Source organism: Chionomys nivalis, chromosome 9 (genome assembly GCF_950005125.1).
Source record: "Chionomys nivalis chromosome 9, mChiNiv1.1, whole genome shotgun sequence".
NCBI lineage: Eukaryota > Metazoa > Chordata > Mammalia > Rodentia > Cricetidae > Chionomys > Chionomys nivalis.
In genome coordinates this window covers 81,085,538-81,108,565 of record NC_080094.1, presented here as the reverse complement: position 1 = coordinate 81,108,565, position 23,028 = coordinate 81,085,538, and the positions used below count along the sequence as shown (strand labels likewise).

Here is a 23,028-nt window from a genome sequence, read left to right as displayed (position 1 = left end):
AATACATAATTAAGTATATTTAAATTCTCATCAAAACAAAAAACCATTAATGAGTTACTTTAGACTATCTTTATTGAAAATGGAAGTTGCAGTAACTAAGTTTCACAATATTTTGCTTTAATTCTCAATGCTGATATTTTAACATGAAGATAACATTGCTTCAAAATAAACTCAAAGCATTCAATTCTCAACTTCATTCTTTTGTAAATTTCAGAGGAAAAACAGCAGATCAGAAGTTACAAAGCAGGCACCCTTTAGAACGCACTGTGCAGGAGGCAGAGGATGTCTTGTCTGCTGGAGTGCCCTGCGGAGCAGCTGCTCTAACACCACACGCCCATTATTCACTCACAGACAGTATTCACGATCAAAAGCCCAAATACAAATGTGATGCTCAATCTTATATTTCTAACTTGGAAAAACAGATGAAACCAAAAAGCTTCATTTTCATAAATTTGTTTTGTTGGTGCAACAAATTGCACCTCGAGCCTCACGCATGATAAGCATGAGCTACGCCCCATGCCGTGGCGCTGTGCTGCAGAACAGCAGCCTCACTTACGGAGGGTCACAGTCACATTCTCCTTCCATTGTCTCTGCCCCAGTTTGTCTTAACAAGAGCTCTGCTGTGCTCGCTTTCCAGGATTCAGAGAAAGCCTTGGCTATAGGTTTTCTTGTTCCATGTTGTATTACTTTTTTTCACTCAAATGTGTGATTATTATATTGTGTGTGTAGATAAAGTTGAAGGCCGCTGTTGAGGAGCCGAGAGCTGAAGTCAGTCCAGAACAGTTCTCTGTGGACTGACTTAGGTAGCTAGGAGTCCAGCTCTCTTCTAACAGTGCTCTTTGTATGAGAGTCGTAAAGACAAACTTTAAGATAGATAAATCAATAATAGATTTCTAATGTGCTCAATGGCATGCTTCCACCCCGTTTCCAAGGATTGCCAGCCCTGGGAAGCCCGTGTGGGACCTGTCTTCCCCATCACCCAACTGCTCCAGAGCTGTGTGTGGCCCCATCTCGGCTGCACACTGGAACTGCCTGGAGCACTAAAGCTTGTGGCACTTGATCCCCACAGCCAGAGATCCTGATCTCTGGGATGGAACATGTTGAGGTGCACTCAAGGGTCCAGGCAAGGCATCTTGCCCCTATGTGGGTCAGGCCTGAGTTTCCTGGTGCCACGGTAGCTGGCCAGGAGCACGTGGCCAGGGTCATGCCATCCTCCCACCCCTCTGCTTTTCCTCACCCTTCCAGAAGTTCATTTCCCTCCAGTCTCTTACCCAGAGCAATGTCATGAGGGCCATCCTGGAGATCACTACCTCTGGAGGGCCCTTACGGAGTGAGAGGCACAGCTCACACACCCAGGCCAGTGCACGACAGAGTCCCATCAATACACCGGCACTCACTGTCAGAGTCAATGGCAATGATAATTGAAGTTGGACAACAGTCATAAACCACTGGAAGCCTGCCTCAGCCTCTGATGGGCACCCACCCTGTAAACTTCTACCCAGTGGCCCTGGCCTGCTCGGAAGCAAGGTGGGGGTGTATCCCCCAAGAATGGAGACCTCTATTATCCCCATGGCAGAGCAGGTCTGGCTGAGGCCCCTGCAGGCTGGGAAGTCTGGCAATCATGCCCAATGAGAGCGGCCTGCTTACACATGGTAGAATGTGGAGGGAGAAAAACTGCCTCACTTCAGGTCCCTGGAGACCACCTGGTCCAGCCTGGTCCCACAGGCTGGTGTCTGGCACAAATCCCCAGCCTCTGGACTTTGTCCTGATCGTTCGTGGGTGGAGGCCGATGATGGTGGTTGTGTCTGTAGGCACCAGTGTGTTTTAATTATCTGTGCAGCCGACTTTGGATTACTGGCTTTTGACCTTTCGTTATCTTAGTTTTCAATCTCTGGTTGTACTTTCAGTTGTTGTTGCTGTGTTAAAATAAAAAAAGGAAAAACAAACAAACAAACTTGTTGCTCTGGCAACAGGAGAAGCATGGGGCCATAAGGCAGTCTGGGAGTTCAGGTTCCCTGGAAGACCTCTTGGGAACCTGCTCTGCTTCCTAGCTGCGGTGTGACCTTGAGAGGAGAGTTCCCAGACCTCACAGCGTTTGTGGGAGCCTGTCCCACTGAATGCTGGGGCATAAGAAGAAGCAGCGGGAGCTTGAACACAAGTGGTGTCTCCCTTAGCATCCCACATGTTTACTCACAGGATTCCAAAGTCCAGTCACCTGACTCCATTAGCCAGACCAACAGGTTCCCACTCTCCGACACCTAAACACTGTGGCTCGGAGATGACAAGCTTTAGCCTGTCATCTGCCACCACAACTTCTCATTGAAGCTCCATAACAAGCTTATAGTTAAAGCACTTCCCCCATTCTGCAGATAGAGAAACTGAGGCTCAGAGGTGCAGTGACTTGCCTAAGGCCACCCAGTAACCAAGGCAACATTCCTTTCTTACCTGATGCTATGTCACAAGTTGATGGAGGCCCCACCCAACCCTTCCTCACCCCTGTCTACCCCCAGACCTCTTTCATTCTGCCCCAGCTCCTGAACGGTGATTCATGGCTTCCAGTCAGGGAAGGAGATCAGATCTTCTATTCTTGGTCAGGATGTCACTTTAATTTGACCACTGAGGCCTACAGAGGTGGCCCTTTTTGCATTTTGCTCTAAAACCTGAAGGAGCCTTGAATGAAGGAGAGGCTACCTTAGAAGGACGCTCCAGAACGGGAAAGCACGACCTGGGGTTCCTGTAGATGGGCCCAGAAAGTCCTTGGAATGGGGTCTAGCAGAAGGCAGAGTGGGGGACAAAGGGAATGTGCTCACTGCCTAATCCACCATATCCAACCCCCAAACCTAAGCAGGCCCACTGGGGCTCAGGAGGGAGCGGGCAGCACTTGCCCTGATCACACAGGGTTAGTGGCCTAGCTCAGGTGGGCCCTCAGGTTTCTAACTCTGCAACCCAAGGCCCTGCATATTTTTGATGGGAAGACACTGTCCCCGAAGTCAGGGACGACCTGGGTAACTAGCTCATGCGACCCTAGAGTCTGAGCAGACGGAAGTGGTGTCCAGCATCTTCAAAGTCAAAGGCTTGGCACTTCACAGTTCTGCCTGCCCTGCCCCATCCAGCTGGCCAGAGCTGATGCACCTGGCTTGATGAAACCCCAGTATAAGGCTCAGAGGTAAAGGGCTCAGGGGTCCAAAGGCCACTGAAGGGAACCCAAAGTGACTTCCATCGTGAGCTACTGCAGCTCACCAAGATCCCGCCACGGGCTAGCCCCAATCAGGACACAGGACACAGATGTGTGGAACCCCTTTTTCTCTCAGGAGTGCACAAGACAATGAGGCATCAAATCACACACTGTGGCAAAGGCACAGCTGTCCTGCTCCCTCCGAGGGACAGCTGGGTCGTGGGAACAGTCGGTCACAGTTCTAAGTGCCTGCAGTTATCCTTGACAGAGAAACCTGTTTCTCCCACCCCCACGCCTGTGACGCAGTAGGCAGACTGTTACTTCAGGAGCCAGTCCAGACACCCTGGGCTAACCACCATGCTCACGGCCAGCAGAAACAGTTTCCCATGATGAGGAACTGAGAGAACCTAAGCAAGCTTATCGCTTCTTCATCGGGGGTTTACAGTCCAGGCACCAGACCTAACCTGGGGCAGACAACGTACACTGGACATTGTGAGGTCTGGGGAAGAGACTCGCTCACTCACTCATACGATGGGCACACTCTAAGCCAGAACCAGAGTTCCTTAAACAGAGCTTGGGTGTGGGCTCCGAGTGGGTGATTAGGGACAAGGAGGGAACTGTAATCAGGGCTCCCACATGCCAGCTCCATTGTACCCTCCCCAGGCTGAGCTCAGGACGGAGGAGAGGTATGGCTTCAAGGCTGCTTTCTGTAGGCAGCCCTTCCAGAGCCCTCCCACACAGCCCTGGCATCTCCACAAGTGTCCAGACAGGTTCACACTCTGCTCACACTCCGCTCCTTCTGCCCCCTCCCAGGCACTCCTCCCTCCCTGCCTCCCTCCCTCCCTCCCTCCCTCCCTCCCTCCCTCCCTCCCTCCCTCCCTCCCTCCCTCCCTCCCTGCCTCCCTCCCTCCCTTCCTTTGTAGATAGGTTCTTATGATCTGAGCCCTACTGTCTTCAAATTCACTCAGCAGCCAGGGATTACTTTGAAATTTGAGCCTCCTGCCTTCATTTCCTGAGTGCTGGGATTTCGGGCATGTGCTACCACACCTGATAAATGTGAAGCTCGGGACTGGACTAAAGCTCCATGCACACTAAGCAGATGCCACCAACTGAGCCACATCCCCAGCCCCTGTGACTTACTTTCCTTGGCCTCTGCTTTCGTCCCTGAAAATGGCCAGACTTCCTACTGCCCGTGGATGCAGGTTTAAGAGGTATTTGGCCTCTTTGGTGGGCGCACAGGGTGAGACCGCGTCACACACCAAGGAACACACACTCCTCCCGGGTGAACACAGAAAGCTGGGGTGGAGGCGGATGTACTCCTCAGACAGGGTCTTGCTGACATCCTGCTCCAAGCAGTGGCCAAGTCTGGGAGAGAGGAGAGGATAGGGCCCTCTCCCCCTCTGTGGCTCCTGTGCCTCTCCCAGAGTCCTCTGAGTCACTCTGCCCTCTCACCTCTGGGCCCACCTCTCTAACCACCGCAGGGCCTGTGACACACAGGGTCAACTTCCCTGGGAATATAGCTCAGATGCCGGCCTCATCACCAGGGTAGGCACCAGGCTCTAAGGAGGGGGTGGCTCAACACATCTAGTTCCACAAGGAGCAGTGGGTTGCACTCTCAGGAGGCCAGGATGAGGGCTGAGCTGCCGCTGACTCCCCAGCAGGCAGGGCCTAAGCACAGCACAGGCACTGGGCTGTCAAGGCAGGGGAGCAAGCACTGAAGAAGCCACTGCATTCTGAGCTTCCCACTGGGACCCCATGGGGTTCTTGGGTTCTGTGGGGCTGCTCAGGAGCCATGACCAGGAGCCGTGTCTAGGGTGGCTGTGTGATTAGCTAGGATGGCTGGCACACAGATGCTCAGAGAAGTATAGAGGATCTTAGGGGGAGCCATGATAGGAAACGAGAAAGGTGAGGGGTAAAAAGAGGCAAAGGCGTGTGAGGAGGGGAGAGGAGGGGAGGGAGACTAAGAGGAAAGAAGACAGACAGATATCCAGGTGACAGGACCTCGGGTACGCTGGTCCCTACAAGTATGCTTGGGGGAGGCGCTCAGAGGGTAAGTATGCAAACCTCAGGTCTTACTGGCCCACCAGAAGTCAGACCCCCAGGCCCCTAGCAACTCCAGATGCTGAGTTTCCACTCACCATCTCTTGCAGCTAGGGCCCTGGACTCCAGTGGGCTGTCTACGGGCCTTGTATCGACTCCTCTGCTCTCCTCCAGGAGCTACCAGCAGCTACCTGCCTCCCCAGTCTGTTCCCCTCAATCCAGGCCATATCCCCTCCAGACTCGTGAGTAGTTCTCTGGGCTAGTCTTTATCTCCAGATGGAGACAAGGGAGCTTGGAACCTAGCCCCTGCCACACCCAAAATAAGGAGAAAAAATGGGGAACAGGAACATTTTGGGCATAGGGAAAGTTAAGACAGTCTTTTACACAGCTAGGCTGACCTCAGACTTAGGGCGGTCCTCATGCCTCTGCCTTCCAGGTGCTGCGATTAGAAACCTCAGCCACTGTGCCTGTCCTGCAGAAGGAACTCAGTGTCAGCCAGCAGCAGGGAAGCCCCAGCAGCAGAGAGTCCGTAGACTCTTCCCTCAGACTCCAGAGAGGAGAAAAGGACAGAAACCAGCTGGACCAGCTCTTCCCTTCATTCCTTACGGTCGCAAGCCTTGGTGTACCAATATGTGATACCCCACCACAGTCCCTAAAGTTGATGGGAATCCTGGCCCTTATCTCCTCTCTTATGTCTTGACACTCCTCTTGCCTTGCAGGACTGCCACTTCCTTTCTTTCTCCTGGCCTCTGGGATGCAGATCCTGAGGGCGGCAGGTCCTGCTGTGAGCCCCTTCGAGGGTGGCCATGTTCCTTCCTGCTGCAGGAGGTAAGGGATCAGGGGCCAGTACGCTGATGATTAGCATAAACAACAAGGCTTCCTGAGAACCCCGCTCCCTGTCTGGAAACTGAGGCCTGGTGGGGGGGGGGGGTATCAGGACTGAGCCTAGCCAACCCTGGGGCTGGAACTGGCAGTGCCCACATCCAGCTACAGTGCCAGCACTCACGTTGTCCTGGCCCTTCACTGGCCCTGGTACCAGAGAAGAACATCCTGCCCTAGAGTAGATGCAGGCTGTGGAGTCACTGGCATTTGAAGAGAGCCTGGACAACCCAGGGGAGGTTAGTACTTTCCCAGAATGCCTGCAAGTCCCTTGTGGGAAAAGCACCCTTTCCTTAAATGATCAGCAATGACTCAAGGTCAAGACCTGAGAGTCACAGGCCTGAAGCTGGCAGTCCCGGAGCACACAGACCCAGATATTCTGAGCCCCAGGCATCTGCCAGGGCCTGGTCCCACATCTGCTCTAACCCTGTGCTCAGGCCTAGCTGGGGAGGCCACTCAGCGAATCAAGTTGGTCAGGCTATTTGTGTCACCAACCACATAAAGCTTGAGGTTGGAAGTTTATGCCCCCATGCCTAACTGGGAGAAGAAACTCAGTGTCAGCCCACAGCAGGGACATCACAGCAACACCAGGTCCCAAGTCTGCAGACTTTCTACTCAGTCTTCAGGGTCCTAGGGAGGAGGAACAGGAACCAGTTGGACCAGTTGCTTGGTCAGAGGACCAAGTTTTCCTCCAGAGAGGATGGTGGCAGGAAGAGAGGAGGAAGGACAAGAGACGGCAGACATTCAGGCAGAGTAGCAGGCCCCAAACCCTGATATGTGCAAATCTGCAAAAAAAAAAAAAAAAAAAAAAAAAAAAACTGTTCCGAAGACATATGGGCTCTAGGAAAAGGAAGGGGCAGAGTGTCTAGGATCTCAGCCCCGTCTCCACGCCCACCTGGGCTCTTACATACCAGGACTGCAGGCTTTCCTCAACATGGGCTCCAGACCTGGTTCTTCATGGGGTCTTGGGTTCCTACACCAGGGCCCACCAGCTCAGTGCAGAGCGCTGGGCTCCCTGGGGCTGAGGAGAGAGGGGCCCAGAACCCTCCCTTCTCAGGAGGCAGTGTGGTGGGGGAAAGTCAGGTACCAAACGGGGTTGACAGCAAAGTTCTCCTGAGCTGTGGGATCTGGGCAGCAGCACCCTGCCACTGTAAGAACACACTAAGAAACACCCCTCCCTGACTGACTCCCAGGGCACTGGAGAGCTGGAGAGAGAGTGTGAGAAACTCTCCATGGCCAACAGCTGTAAAGCCCAAGGCATCATTACGAGGAGCGGGCGCCCCAGGAGGGAGTGTGGGATCTGAACGCCAGCCCCACGCCTTTCAGTTGGCAATATGAACAGGCACTTCCGCTCTCAGCCCTCAGTTTCCTCAGATGTGGGCATTGGTGACCTCCACCTGGGAGGCTGACCTGGTAAAGAGTTCTCTGCAAACAGCCCCAGGCAGGCCTGGCTCACACCAGATTCACAGGAGCTACAAAGCACCCTCCCTCTGCTGCAGAGCCCAGGCTGAGGGAAAGTTCCTGGCTTCCTGGAGCACATACTGGCTGGGGAACAGGAGTCGGTGAACTTAGATCGCCTGTTCCTGAGGAATGGGGGAAGCAGAACAAGGCTCTGTCTTAGGAGGCCCTCGGTTCCCTGTGGATCTCCCTGGGTAGGCACAGTGCTAGAGAAGGTATAGAAGGCATGGCAGCTTCCCTACCCATAGGAAGAAGCCAAGGCAGATGAAGGGTCAAACGTTACTGTAAGCCAGCTTGCCGGAGTCTTGTGCCCTCACACCCAGGCCTCAGGAGCTCAATGCAGAGCCTTGGGTTCTCTGGGGCTGAGGGGACAGGGCATGTGCCAGGGCCCCAGTTCTGCAGTAAATGTGTGGAATTCCCCATTCATACAGCGTCCATATGGGAGAAGGGATGGAGGACGGTCATCAGCCTCACTGGGTGAACCTTTATGGAACAGGACACAAGCCCCACATTCATTCCTCTAAGGGCTGCCCTGCAGGATCTCCTGGGATGGAGGGCGTGTTAGAAACGTGTTGGTCATGTGGTAGAGCAATTGCCTAGCATGTGCAAGCCCCTGGGTTCAATCTTCAGTATGGAAAGGAAGAAAGAAAAGAGAGAAATGCACATACTTGGCCCAGCGAGAAGCTTCAACGGGTGAAGGACTTTGTGGCCAGGCCTGACGACATGAGTTCAGTTCCCAGGAACTCCCAGGTTCCATGTGGTGGAATGGGAGGACAGAGTCCCACAATGCATCCTCTGGCCTCCATGCCTGCATCCTCCCCCAGCCCTCATCCACATACTAAGACAGATGATGCACACTCCCAGGCCATGTCCACCCCAGTGGGACAAAGCTTTCCCAAGCTTCCTACAGACTGGCGTGCACACCAGAGGGTGAGAAGCACAGCACCGGTCACGCCCACCCCCCACTCCTGAGATGCCCCACCAGTGGCTCATCTCCCAGAGCTCTGGTTCCAGAAGGCTACTAGGAAGAACAAGTCACGGCAGGGACAGGCCATTAAATAGTAAAGCGATCCATGACTAGTTAATGATACCGCAGGCTCCAGGGAGGAGGGTCCAAAGTCATACGGAAGAGAGACCTGCCTGCCCCTTGGTTTCCTGCCTCCCAAACACAGCAAGCTCCTGTGCCCATACTGCCTTTCCTGTGACCACCTGGCCCAAAAGCTGCCTTGAGGAATTTACTACTCGCTCGGGGGACCAGAAGGCCTGAGCACAAAATACAGCAGGGGCAAGGTGACCACTTCAGTCACATGGGTCATTATGAAATATTCAAATGGGACAGGCAGATGCTCAGCACGGGGGATGCACCTCCTCTTCCCGGAGCTAGGAGTGGGGCCGTGGGGAGTCATGTGGCAAACTCCTCCCTATGCCACAGTAAACCCAGGCTCAGGCTCACAGGAAGCCACTCTGATGGCACAACCCCAGTCTGAGGGTGTGAACACTGCATTTATGGTTTTTTTTAAAAGCCCAAACACCAAATTGTTCACAGTGGTTATCTCTGAGTAACTGTTTCCTTTAAGCATATGGTTCTGTGCACTGTAAGTTTTTCCACAAAATCTCTCTTCGATGATTAGAAAGTTTTTCATTTTTGTTTTCCATTTGGTTCATATGGAAAGAAAGAGTCTTTGGTCACTGTTGTTCTGGGACATATATGTGTGCATGTTGTGCCTGTGTGTATGTGTGTTCACATGTATATAGGCACACACATGGAGGCCTGAAGTTAAAGTCTGTTGTCTTCCTGGGATTCCTCTCCACTTTATTTACTGAGATGGTTTCTCACTGAAACTGGAGCTTCCCAATTCTAGCTAGTCTACCCAGACAGCTTACCCCAGAAATCCCTGTCTCTGTTTCTAGGGCTGAGGGTAGAGGCAGCTGCCGCATCTGCTGAGATTTCATATGGGTTCTTAGAGTCCTCACACTTACAGGGACCACGCTTTAGCCATTGAGCTACCGCCTCAGCCCATGAGGTTGCTTTGTTTTGATTTTTAAGTCTATGCAAAACCACCACTCCTTTTGAATGTTGAACTATTGTTTGGGTCCCCTCAACTCTAAAGCAGCAACACCCAAGTCTAGGCTGGGCTTCTTCAATCTGAACACTAGCAGAACCATAGAGGTCCAAGTCCCCAGCTGATCCTTGGCATTTCAAGCTCCCTCACCCCAGTGCAGGGCTGCCTGGCTCAGCTCTCGTTTGCCATTGCCATCACATTCACCAGCTTCTGGCTTTATGAGAGTGGGCTCTTTCTGCCAGTAGGCATTAGTTTAACCTACCTGCAAACAAAGGTGAGGAAGTGCTACAGGCAGTCTGGGTGTGGCGGCACACGCCTTTAACCCCAGAACTTGGGAGGCAGAGGCAGGCAGGTCTCTGTTGATTTGAGGCCAATCTGATTTACATAGTTCCATGACAGCCGGAGCTATGTAAAGAGACCCTGTCTCAACCAACCAAACAACCAAACAACCAAACAACCAACCAATCAATCAGTCTGGCTAACTCTGGAGTGCCACTGTCTGAAGAATGCAATGAAGGTGTATGGCCCTCCCAACAGCTCTCTGCTTACAATGTATATGTGTGCCCTGAGAACACGATCCCACGCTATACCGTCTCCTGGCAAAGGACAGGCCTGCTGCTCTACTCTACAGATGATGGGGTAGCAGTTAAACTAGGCCTGGGGTCTTTTGGACAGACTAGAGTAGAACACACATCCTCTTGCCCTAGCCCCCCCTCCACAGGCCAGAGGTCAGAGAGGCAGATGTCCTACATGACAGAACATGAACTGAGGCCTAGACACACACACACACACACACGCACGCGCACACACACACAGGCCAGAGGTCAGAGAGGCAGATATCCTACATGACAGAACATAAACTGAGGCCTAGACACCCACACACTCATTATATAACTTCAAAGACATCAATCCTCTCCAATGAGTCCACCGAGTTCTATGTCCTCTATAAATGGTGATGCCTTGTCCAGCCCCCTGCAGCAGCACACTAATAACCCAGCTCCTGAGACAGAGTCGGAGATTGTTTTCTCCCTACAGATGTGCAACTACTAACTGCTGTTATTGGCAACAAGTGGTGAACGTACCGAGTGCTGACCACATTTGAAGTGTATGAATGTGTGTGGGAACACACATTCCTCTCTCTGCTTGTTCCACCATGGAGGAGCCTCTATCGAGTATACACTTCCAGCCTTGTGCTCAGCCCTGCCCTTCTTCAGTCCCTGCCCCAGATCCAAGGGTAGCTTATCTGATGGACTCTCTGGGAGACACACTAGGCTTGCTAGGCCAGGCTCCCCTGGTGCAGAGCCAGGTTGTCTGTAGAAAGCTGCCATCCTGGTGTTATCTGCTCTTGCCACCTGGTCCTACAACAGGGCAGGCTCCTGACAAATGCCATCTGCATCCAAACACGTGACTCTCTGGTTCCAGAATAGACAGTGTGCAAGCCCCAGGTCCAGATCTAAAGCCATATCCTACCATAGACTTTCACATATGTTAAGCTCACTTAGCCCTCATTCGACGCCCTGGCTCAGAGAGGCAATTAAGCAAGCTGTCCTTGTCGACTGCTGGTGACAAGCTCTGTGAAAAGCACCTAGCTTTCGGTTGGGTCACACCTCTGCTACCTGTGATATTCTCACCCATATCTGGTGTTGGTTGCCCAATCAGGCTGTGGTCCAGGCACTCCCTGGGAGTCGCCTGAGTCTTAACAAGCTGATATGTTCTTCAAACCAACACTCCACCCCTCCTCTAAAAAACAGGATTAACAACCAAAAACTCAATGTGACTTCAAGCTTACACAATCCATTTTCTTCATTTTGTTGTGTGTTCATTTTTTAAAACTGAATATCAAAATAAGTTGAGCTTCTGACATGAGGTTTAGAAAATAAGAAAATTTTAAAAAGCAATAAATGTTTCCAATATGCATATTTGGATATGGTAATGTGCATATATATTTACTTGGGGTGTTTAGTTATTTATTATATGTATGAGTTTTTGCCTATATGTACATAAATACACTGTGTGTTTATGAGGCATCCACGAGGCCAGAAGAGGAAGTCAGATCTCCTTGGAACTGGAGCTGCAGACAGGTGAGAGTCACCATGTGGGCGCTAAGAACTGAACCCAGGTCCTTTGCAAGAGCAGTAAAGTGCTCTTAACTCCTGAGGCAGCTCTCCAGCCCTATTTGGTGGTTTTCCTTTCATTGTTGTTACATTTATTTATTTGTTCATTCATTCATTCAGTGTGTGCGTGTGTATGTGTGTGTGTGCAAGTGTATGTGTGTGTGTAGGCACAAAAGTGGAGGTCAAAGGACAACTTTTGGGAGTCAGTTCTCTCCTTCCACCATATGTGGCTTGGGAGCAAACTTGCAGGCTGAGTCACCTCTCCATCCTGCTGTGCACATTTAAACAGGTGTTTATCTGCACTGGGGCCTTGGTGAGGAGTCATGGGGGAGCAGCCCCTACCACTGTGTGCCTACAGAGCCTCCTGGCAGTGACTGAGCTCTGACAATCTCCACCTTCCTCCTGGGCGGCTTAATGCAGGCGTCAGGCCAGCACCCAGATGCCCTCTCCCTGGGAAAAGCTCTGCTCTGCCCACAGTGGCCTCACATGTGCCTGGATGACAAGAGCCCCACAGAGCAGCTGCAGGGTGACAGCTAACAGTCTGGGAAGGGCTGCAGCTTGTCTGAGGTTTCACAACAAGTCCTAAGGACAAGCTGGAGTATGAAGCCAACGGCCTGGTCTTTAGATTCAAGGCTGCCTTGAGGCTCTGGTCTGCCAGGGACTGGAGCAATGGCCATAGCAGCAGGTATGGAGACAGCGCCTAGCAGGAGCCAGCACTGTTAGAAATCTTTCATGAGCATTAGCTCTTATGTCTTTGTCAAATACACAGCGAAGTGAGCACCACTGTCCCTTGGTGCCTGCAAAGGACACCAAATCTGGGCATGGCCAGAGTCCTTTGTGAACAGTAGTGCAGTGTGGATAGCCAGAGCCCATCCAGTGTGCCTTGAGCTATCACTACTGTCACTCTGCATCACTAGGAACTAATGACAACTCCACAAAGCCTGCCCACAAGACAGTTTCCCCCAAACACACCAGGTCTACAGCTAGGCAGAAGTGAAAGCCCTACCTGAGGGATGGTTAATTCTAGCTGCCAAAGTGACAAGATCACCTAGGAGACCAGACTCTGGGCTTGCCTGTGAGGGATTATCTAAATTGGGTTAATTGAGGTGGGAAGAAACACCCTGATTAGGCAGCACCAACCCACAGCCTGGCGTTTCAGACTGCAGGCAAAGGAGGAAGCCAGCTACTTTCTGACGGCAGATATAATGTGACCAGTCGCATAAGCCCCTGCTCCTATAGTGTCCCTTCAAACTGTGAGCAAAATACACCCGACCCCACCCCGCTTTAAGTTGCTGTTTATCCAGAATTCTGTCATAGCAACAAGAAAACAATGACAGCACAATGGGCAACCTGTGGCTGTCACCTGCACAGGTACTGACACTGACTGGTACTAGGGGTGCAGATGCATGCCCAAGGTTATACCCAACTAGTGAACAACACAGCAGACGCAGACATCCTGGGGATGTCTCCAGCCCCCAGCACTCTGTCCAGTGTTGTGTCAGCCCTAAGCATAGGCCCAGACGCTGAGCTAGCACACATGGGACTCCTAGCTTATCAAGGAGAGCTGGGTTGTGGCCCAAAAGGCACAGACACTGTAGCACAGGTCAAGAAAGCCAAGCACTTTTCAAACTGCCCAGGTGGTCTGTGGATGATGCCTGGCCTGGGCATCCTGGAGCTTCCTCAGCCCAAGTCCACATGCAATAGCTCTGTCCACTGTCAGCTGCTGCCAGGGAGGTGCCTTTGGCCGAGTAAGGGTTCACTAAGGGCTGCAGAGGTCCCTCACTAGGCTAAAACTGAGGAAGCTGGCTTTTCCCCTCTGTAGAGTAAAGGCCCAGGCTTCACAGGGAAGCGGAAGCCCTGTCGGCAGCCCACCCCCCTTCCTGGTGCAGTTTCAAGGTCCTGCTTCCTGAAAGTGTGACCCCAAAGGAGTCACCAAGGATCTCACATGGAGCTAAGCCCTACTGAAGTTCCCCAAAGACAACCCTCTTATCAGCCATTTCCTGACTGTTCACTGTGGGCCAAGGTACATAAATGGGCGGGGTAGTCCCTGCCCAGGAGGTTGTCTATATGAGTCCCTGTCTGTATGCCTCAAAACAGTCAGAGGAAGAACCTAGGACCACCCGACACTTAAAAATGACTAGTGTCTTGGGACACCCCATGAATGCATATTGGAGAGGCATAGAAGGCCGAGGAGGAAGGCATACCCAGAAATGTCCCTGGTGGAGCTGGAATGAGCTAACCAGATGCAGACCCTAACTACAGCTCTCAGCCATTCAGCATCTGCCCTGTGCTTTTTCCCATACAAGTGTTTGTGAGGTCCTCACACCACCCCACGAAGCCATAAGCACCACTATCATCACTTTCCTGGTTCAGAAATTGAGGTTCAGAAACAGTTTCAGAGCTGGGACGTGGAGCCCAAGGGTGTAGTGCTGAACCACATGACATGATATGTGCTCGGCTCGATCAGGCAGAATGGGGAGTACAGACCAGGAGGCAGGACGAGCCTGGCGGAGGGCACTGCTCAGCACACTGGACTGAGCTTGGGCCTTGTATGTGTGTGCTGCCTGAAAACCAAGTAATGGCTGGCTGGCAGCAGGGCCCGGAAGAGATGCCCAGGGGGGACTTCTCTACGTTCCCATGTGGACAAGCACGAGAGCTAGCCCCGGTTTGCCTCTGCTCTTTTCAGCTGCTTCTGCGCATCAGCCTACGTGTGTCAGCTGCTAACAGGAAGCTCACTGTGGTGCTGGGGAGTCCCAGGAATGAGTCAGGAGTAAGTCAACTGGACAGACCCCAGCTGGACCCTGAGGGCACTGGCTTCAGGGAGGCTCCTCTCAGCAGGACAGCATCAGCAGCTGAGGGGAGGGGAAGGACATATCTAGACCACTGGGCCCTGTTTACCTCTGGGCTTCCCCTTCAGGCTTCTCAGACTCATGCTGGCCCTTTCCTGCGATTAAGCAGGTCACCTCCCAAACCCCATCCTGTTCTACAGAGGGGTCCAGGCCAAGCAGCCTGGGTTCTCCACATCTACACCCCTTCCGCCAGCTGCCTCTTGCAGAGCCAAATCCTGGCTGTTTGTTGCTACTGATTATATCATGGCTACAACCCAGCTTCCCACAGGGCAAAGGAAGTGGGCATAATGGTTTAGAGAAGAGGCTAAGGCTAAGGTCTCGATGCAGGAGAGCCTGCAGGCTCCGGACATTTTAAATCCAAAGCAGTGATCAGGACCTAGGCCGCTGGGTTAGGCGGCAGTGTCTTGGGACACCCCCTTCCCCAGTGAATGAGGATCAGACCCTACTTGGCCCTCAGATGAAAGAATTGGGTCCCCAAGGTGGAGGGAGTTGCCAGTCAGTGTGAACTTCCTCTTCTAAACTAAGGGGATGCCCCTTCATGTCAAACTTTAGCCCCAGGGAACCAAAAGCCATTCCTTGTGGGAAACTTGTGCCCAAATGGCTGACCTCTCAGCCTACCTTCTCAGGGCTGAACAGGGAATCCTGGGTACTTTTCCTACCCACTCTGATCAGATGCCCACTGCTGGTTGGCACAGGCTCCCCAACTCAGCCCAGACCTCACTTCTTCACTCAATAGCCTTCATCTTCCTGTGACTGCCACTCAGTGTAACCACCTTCATGAGCCCCAGCTGGGCCCCATGGCAGGGCAGGGCAGGGCTGTACCCCCTCACCCTGCTGCATCACCCTTGACTGTCTGTCTGTCTTTTCTAGCCTGTAGCCTCCTTCCACCTAAAGTCCCTAGCCTTGTTAGGTCATCTGCCCCTGTATGTCTGGCGCACGCGGTGTCAAGCTTTACATCCCTCCCCTGCTCTCTCGAACCTTCGGTAGCTCGTCTCACTCTGTGATACAAGCCCAAGCTTTCCTTATTCGCATTCAGAGCCTTCTGGGGTTCATCCCCCACTATCTCTGCATTGCCCACCCTAAAAGCCCAGCTGCAGCTAGACCAGTGTTTCTTGGCCAGTGTTTCATTTGGGCGTCAAATGACCCTTTCACAGGGTCACCTAAGGCCATTGGAAAACACAATTTATTTACACTACAACTCATAACAGTAGCAAAATGACACATATGAAGTGGCAATGAAAGCCATGTCATGGGTGGGGGTCACCACAACATGAGGAGCTGTATTAAAGGGTTGCAGTGTTAAGAGGGTGAGAATCACTGAGCTGGACCAGCTCAACAGGCTGGCCTTGCCTTTGAGCATCTTCCTCTGCCGGACACACTCTGCCCAAACTTCCCAGCCCTGAAGGCCCCAAAGGCCCTTCTCATACTTTCTTTGACTGTCTTGTGTCTCATTCCCTGATCCAAGTTCCTTCCCAGATGCCGAGAAACCCAAGGTGAGGGCCCAGTGTTGTGCTATTGCTTGGCATTCAGGCACTGGATGGGAGTGGTGGTGGGAGGGGTCTCTTTCCACCAGTGTGGCTCCTCCTCACGGTGGCAAATGCTCATCTAGTGCCACTGAAATGCTGACCCTCAAGGAGCAGGGAGTGTGTAGGTCCAAGCTTAATCAGGACCGAGGAGATCAGGCAGAAAGCCCTGCCCATGTCTCATCCCCATCCCTAACACTGGCTCTGGCTCTCCAGAGTCTCCTCACGGATTATAACACACACACACACACACACACACACACACACACACACACACACGTATAGCACCTTCCATGCCTTCTGAGCCCATTCTACTCCCACAGACCATTTGCTCATCCTACCCCAAACTGAGCCTCCAGCCAGTAGAGCTTCACAGCCCCCTGGGACTTGCCCTGGACTGATACTGGCTGTGAGAGAGGCTCTCCAGGCAGGGAATGGATGAGAGTCTCAGAGCAGTTCAGGATGAGGGCAATGCCAGCCAGGTCCCTTCGAGAACGCACATCTACATCCTCAGCTCTGTTGGGTATGCAGTATGGACTCTTTTGGGGGTCTTTAAATTCAACACTCATCAACCCCATACAATGAAATGAACTCAGGCACTCTAGTGCAGGTACAACAGAACAAGGTGATAGTGGCCGGTGTCTGTTTCTGGCTCTGGTGAGGTCAAGGAGGAGACAATGGCAGCTACCCATCAGCCCTTCAAAACAAGCTGAACCCCCAGAATAAGTAGGTTTATTTCCCAGAAGGAAGGCAATATATCACCTGCCCACTGACATCACAGGAGCCTCTCAGTGAGGTTTCTGGGGCCCCAGTGTCTTGTCAGGCATTGTGCACACAGTTTCATTTAGTTCTTTGCTACTACTGTTAGGTCGTTTCCCCAAAGTCCCAGATGAGGAAACTAAAGTTTGAAAGGGGAGTGGAATCCAAGTTGGCTGAGTCCCAAATCCTTGACACAGCCAGGACCCAGAGACCCCCACCACTATCAGGAGTGGAGCGGCTTCAGAACAGGTACCTAATCCTGGGCACAGCAGGGAGCTCCAGGGCCTGGCTAGATTCTGAGCAGGTTTTATAGGGTTTCTCCTTTTACTTTCCATTCACCCCAAAAGTGCTAGTCCTCCACCAGCTCACTTGGAAAAGTCTGGCCGTTTCCACTGCGAGTCCGGCTCAGTGGAGCGCTCAGAAGTTCGAAGGAAGGAAAGAATGTTAATTACTCTACTTTGGAGTCCCATCGTGGGACTCAGTAACTCAAGGTGACATATCAAGTCATTTTTCTCAGTGGCATTTTGCAGCTGAGGTCTAGCTACGAAATCTGAATGCGGGTGGCCTCCCGCACTGCCATGCCTGTCACCTGCTAGCCCTTACCTTCCCGGGTTTTGGTGAGAAAGGGCACTCCGGGAGCACCGGGCTCACTTCAATCAACTTCCTCCTTCTGGAACCCGAGTAGCTCAGGATTGGGGGCAGGGACCGGCCTAGGGCCACAGGGCTGGTGTGTGGCGCAGCTAGAACTAGGGATTTCAGGACTCGGAGACGAAAGATCTTTCTCAGCCACTAACTGCTCTGGTCTGTTACCTGTTTGCCAAGCCGGCCGCGAAGGCTGCAGAAGTTTGCTTCCAGTTGTCCCGCCCCACTCCAGGCCCCTCTTACCTGCTGTCTCGGTTCTGGCTATACGCTTTAAGTCCGCCTTCTTGAACTGGCGCCCCAGTCCGCGTCTGACTGCGCAGCTTGGTTCAATCCTTCCACTCTTCCCCGCCACCCCCTCCCGGAGTCAGTCATCAAGCTCAACGGCCTTGTCAGGCCACGCCACGCCCCCGACACCACGCCCTCGACACGCCCCCTATACTGCTCCTTTAGGGGCCTGCGGGAGGTAGCACCAAGCTCCGCCTATCACGGCCTCCTGGTCCAATCAAACGGTCACACCCCGGGGCTGCCCTTTGCCAACCCTCAGCTCCGCCTCCAGCCCTGCAGTCTGTCTGTAAGCAGCGCTCTTTCCTGTCCACTAATAGCCTAGAGGTGAGGCTATGCGCGCGGTTTGCTCCGCCTGCTTTGGGCCTCCAGAGGATGAAGCCTGCCCTGGAACCCAAGTCTCTGCATTGTTTTCTGTGCCCTTCCAGCCTCTAACAGCCCTGCCTAATGGTCCTTTCCCCTGCAGTCTCCCTCATCCTTCCCAGGTTCCTCCTAAGCTGCAGGCGGTCCTCCCAATACTTCGCTCAATCCCTTTCTCCAGGGGTTTACCCCCGGGCCTCCAACTGGGAGGCCACGCCCCATCTCTGCCCCTCCCCAAAGGTTCTCTGCTTCGCCCTGATCTCGTTCCCCACGGCAACCCCTGCTCAGGGCTGCAAGCCTGGGGGGGGGGGGAGCGCACGCTGGCATTCTAGGACCTGGCTTATCCTGGCACAACCCGGGAATGGCGTGGGAGCGTTCACGTTCCAAGACTAGCACTCCATGTGGAGACTGCCAGGACCCAAGCACTTTTTGAAAATACTAACAGCTACCAATGGTTGAACCCTTGCTGTGAAAGCCGTGGTCTTTGAGTTCTACTGATGGACTATTTTCCTTCAGCCCATTTTACAGATGAACAACCCAAGATTTAGAAAGATGAAGCCATGGGCTAGAGTCTAACAGCGTAATCACCCTAGCTTGCTTGGATTTTGGCCCTTGAAGAAGTGGCCCAGGCCAGCCCAGGTTGATGAGGGAGTAGCAGGAGAGGGTTGAAGGCCTGAGTCCTCCATGGCTGTCTTCTCCCTTTAGAAAGTGGGCTGCCAAAGATCTCCAGAAGTCTGCACACCCTACCTTGCATGTCCAGACTGTGGACGAGCCTCAGGCAGGTTGCCCAGAACCCTTAACCTGTGCGCTGGCAAAACTTGCAGCAGCAGGTATTTGCATCTCAGAGCAGCCGCTGTGGAGGGAGGGTATGAAGGCTCCTGCTTGGCAGGAACCCAGCGCATAGGGAACGCTGGATGCCCAGGGGTTGGCAAAAGCTCTGTCTTCACCCCCAGAAGTGCCACCACTGCCTGGGAACTTGTTAGGAGCGTGTTTGGAGTTTGAGACATCCCAGAACAGAGTGAGAAACTGCAGTGGTTTGTTTTTACAAGGTTTCCAGATCATTCTGAGTTAGCTTTGAGTTTGAGAGCTACTACTTGGAATAAACACTTAGGGTCTAAGACTCACAGGACCGAGGTAGACCTGGCAGCTGTGTAACCCAGGGCAAAATAAAGTACTTAGAATTTGCCTGTAAGAATTAGAGACTAACATGCCAGGTGGTGGTGGTGCACACCTTTAATCCCAGCACTTGGGAGGCAGAGTCCGGACTAACAGCCAGGTATGATGGCTCACACCTATCCCAGTACTCAGGGGGTAGAGTCAGGAGGATCAGGAGTTTGGGGCCAACCTTGGCCACACAGCAAGTTTGAGGTACTACATGGGCTGCATGAAATCTTGTCTGGAAACAAAAAAGAAACAAAAGATAAGTAACAAAATTATTAATGCTAATTCTGAGAGTAGCCCATTGGAAATAAAATTTTATTTATTTTTGACTTGGTTTTTTGAGACAAGGTCTTGTGCAGCTCAGGCTGTCCTCAAATTCTGCTCCTCCTCCAGCTTCCTGAGTGCTGTGCATATGAGACACTGCTCCTGACTTGGAGATGAGGAGAGATGGCGTTCACTGAGATGACTGAGGTTTCTGTCCGGTCCAGTCCCACAGCCGTTCAGTCCCAAAGAAACACACAGAGGTCTACATTAATCATAAACTGGTTGGCCTATTACTTCAGTCTTCTTATAACTCTTATAACTTATATTAGCCCATAATTCTTGTCTGTGTTAGCCATGTGGCTTAGTACAGCAAGGCATTCTCATCTTTCTTCCTCTGCATCTGGGTGACGACTGCAGACCGACTCTTCCCTCTTCCTAGAATTCTCCTATTCTCATTGTCCTGCCTCTACTTTCTGCCTGGCTACTGGCCAATCAGCATTTTATTAAACAAGTACAAGAAACAAATCTTTACAGGGTAAAACCATTGTCAGAAACCTCTGTCAACAAATGTCACCCAACGTGAGGCAACTGCATCTACATAAAACCTGAGAGAGTTTAGGAAGGAATTCTAGACACAAAAAGAACAGAGTTAAGCATGGCCTCATGGTAGCATTTTCTTGGGTGTGCTCTGTTTGCTAGAGGCAAGCACATCTCATTTAAGAGAGATTTCCTGGCTCAGCTTTAGCTGCAAAAACCTTGCAGCTCTTTTAAGAGGTCCCGCCATGAAACACTTAATTGGTGTTGATGAATAGCCAACCTCATGCTTTTTGGTGGTGGCAGGGACCTTGAAACTTCATAAAGTTGTGACAATAAACATGGTCCCAGCCAGTACCTCTGCCATGAGTGTAGACTCTCAGAAAGCTAAGGAATAGGGTGTATCCAGTCATCAAAGCCACAGCTTTAATCCTAGCCATGTTGCCTAGCAAATTAAAAACTCATGTGGTCAGAAAAAGAGAGATATACAGCAAAGAGAGACTCAAAGATGAAGAAAGCCTCTAAATGGTTTACAGTGTGTTTTAAGATATGTGTAGGCTTGGGAGAGAAAAGAAAAAAGACAAAGTCCTTAAAATAAAAAAGAAAGAAAGTGTAGTCAGCTGTGGTGGCACACACTTTTAATCCTAACACTTGGGAGGCAGAGGCAGGAGGATCTCTGTGAGTTCAAGGTGTGGTGGTGCACACCTTTGATCCCAGAACTTGGGAGGCAGAGGCAGGCAGATCTCTGTGAGTTAAATGACAGCCTGATCTACAGAGTGAGTTCCAGGAAGCCAAAGATACACAGATAAACCCTGTCTCAAAAAAACAAAAATTAAAAAGACAAAGAAAAATAAGAGAGTTTAAAATAAAGCCACATAAAGATGGAAAATACACAGAGAGTCTGGATACTGTATGTTATTGTGTTGTCTGTGAATTGTTTGAATGCTGAAGAAGGAGCAACAACTGCTAAAAGACATTTGATTATAAATGCTGCTGGATTAATCTGAGATAGGTATTTTGAAAATGCCTTGACTTAAAAATTGGAGTCAAAAGATATGCTACTTTGGAGAAGAGGTTTTGTTTTTGTTTCCACAGGAAATGAGAGGCTGTGGATTCATTCTGGGCTAAGAAAAATCAAGTTTGATCAAGGAAACCCCAAAATCTCCAGTAGAAGATGGCCAGATGATCCAGCATTTCAGAGGACCTCTGTTGGAGTTTCCTCTGAGTTCTACATCCAGAACAGTCAAGACTGCTAGCTGAGATGATCAAGCCTCACAGGACTTTCTAGTCAGTACTTGACTGTAATTAAAAATTTTCTTTAGGTCCCTATAAGATTATCAGTGCCCCAAATCAGCAGGAAGCAGCCTGGAACACTATGCTCACATCCCCCAAAAATGCATTATGGGTGTTTTTCTTTGTTTAGAGTGTTGGTTACGAGTCATGTGGATAATGGTAAGGAAGAAAGCTAAACAAGGAAGATTTGATTCAGAGTTCTTGTTTTGAAAAAAGGGAGGGGGAAGTGCTGCCAGACAATGGTTTTACCCTGTAAAGATTTGGGTTTTGTTCTTGTTTAATAAAATGATGATTGGCCACTAGTCAGGCAGGAAGTATAGGTAAGGCAACTAGGCAGGAAGTAGAGGAGGGGCAATGAGAATAGGAGAATTCTGGGAAGAGGAAAGTCAGTCTGCAGCCGTCACCCAGACGCAGAGGAAGCAAGATGAGAATGCCTCGCTGATGAAAGGTACCAAGCCACATGGCTAACACAGACAAGAATTATGGGCTAATATAAGTTATAAGAGTTGCAAGAAGCCTGAGGTAATAGGCCAACCAGTTCATGATTAATGTAGACCTCTGTGTGCTTCTTTGGGGCTGAACAGTAGCAGGACTGAGTGGGAAAGAAATCTCATGCCAACACCGAGAGTTCAGCCTGGTGTGTGGACTAGCCAGGTCTGGGGGTATAAGCTGAAGTCCCAGCACTTAAGAGGCAAAGGCAGGAGCATTATGAGTTCAGAGTCATCTAGGCTGTCTCCAAAATGGGTAATTAATTAATTAAAGAATTTATATACCTGAGTTTAGGAAACAGGCTGGAGAGATGACTCAAGGGTTATGAGTGCTTGATGATCTTCCAGAGAACCAGAGTCTGGTTTCAGCACTTCAGTTGGGAAGACCACAGCAGCATGTAACTACAACTCCTACCCACCTAAACCTTCTTTCTGCTTCTGAGGCCACCTCTTTGCATGTGCAGCATGTATACACACACACACACACACACACACCATCTAAATTAATAAATAAACACACATAAATAAAAATAATCTCAGGGACCATGAAATGTCCTTTCCCAAGACAACAGCCATTTATTCCACAAGATGCCAAGATCTTATCAAGTTCCCAAACACTGTGGATGCTACCAGTGCAGAGACACAATGAGAGACTAGGTGTGTTACTGTATCCTGGGCTGGGTGCTAAATCTTGACCCTGTCCAACTTTTGCCAAATGACCATAAAACACCATTCCCTCCCATCCTGCTTTGGTTCTGCCTTGATCTCCATGATAGGATGTTTGTGATGGTGATTCACAGACTGCTGCTGTGTGACAAAACTTTTACTGGGGTGACCAACACACACATCAACTCACTGCAAGCAGGGAGCCCACAACAGACCAAAGTGTGAATGCCACCAAAGTCCAACTTGGTGAAGCAATGAGTTTTATTGGGGTTATTTACTGGAATATGGGTGAGGGGGTTACTTACAGGAGCAGAAATGACTCATAGACAGCTGCGTTACCACAGCCTACCCCAGCATGAGTGAATTTAACTGGGGCTGGCTTACAGTTTCAGAGAGTTAGTCCATTATCAACACAGCCCATAATATGAAGGCACCCAGCGGACATGATGTTGGAGAAGTAGCTTGGAGTTCTCACATC

The 23,028-nt window shown here is 51.2% G+C and overlaps 1 protein-coding gene across 1 annotated transcript in view; it reads right to left on the bottom strand.

Annotated features, from left to right (window-relative positions):
• The window catches only part of Cd82 (CD82 molecule), a 43,928-nt gene extending 26,061 nt beyond the window's left edge, over positions 1 to 17,867 (bottom strand). The window contains exon 1 of the mRNA XM_057780866.1: positions 17,746 to 17,867. The gene's annotated coding sequence lies outside the window, so the exon portion shown is untranslated. The remainder of the gene's footprint in view (positions 1 to 17,745) is intronic.
• Between the last annotated feature and the right edge of the window lie 5,161 nt (positions 17,868 to 23,028).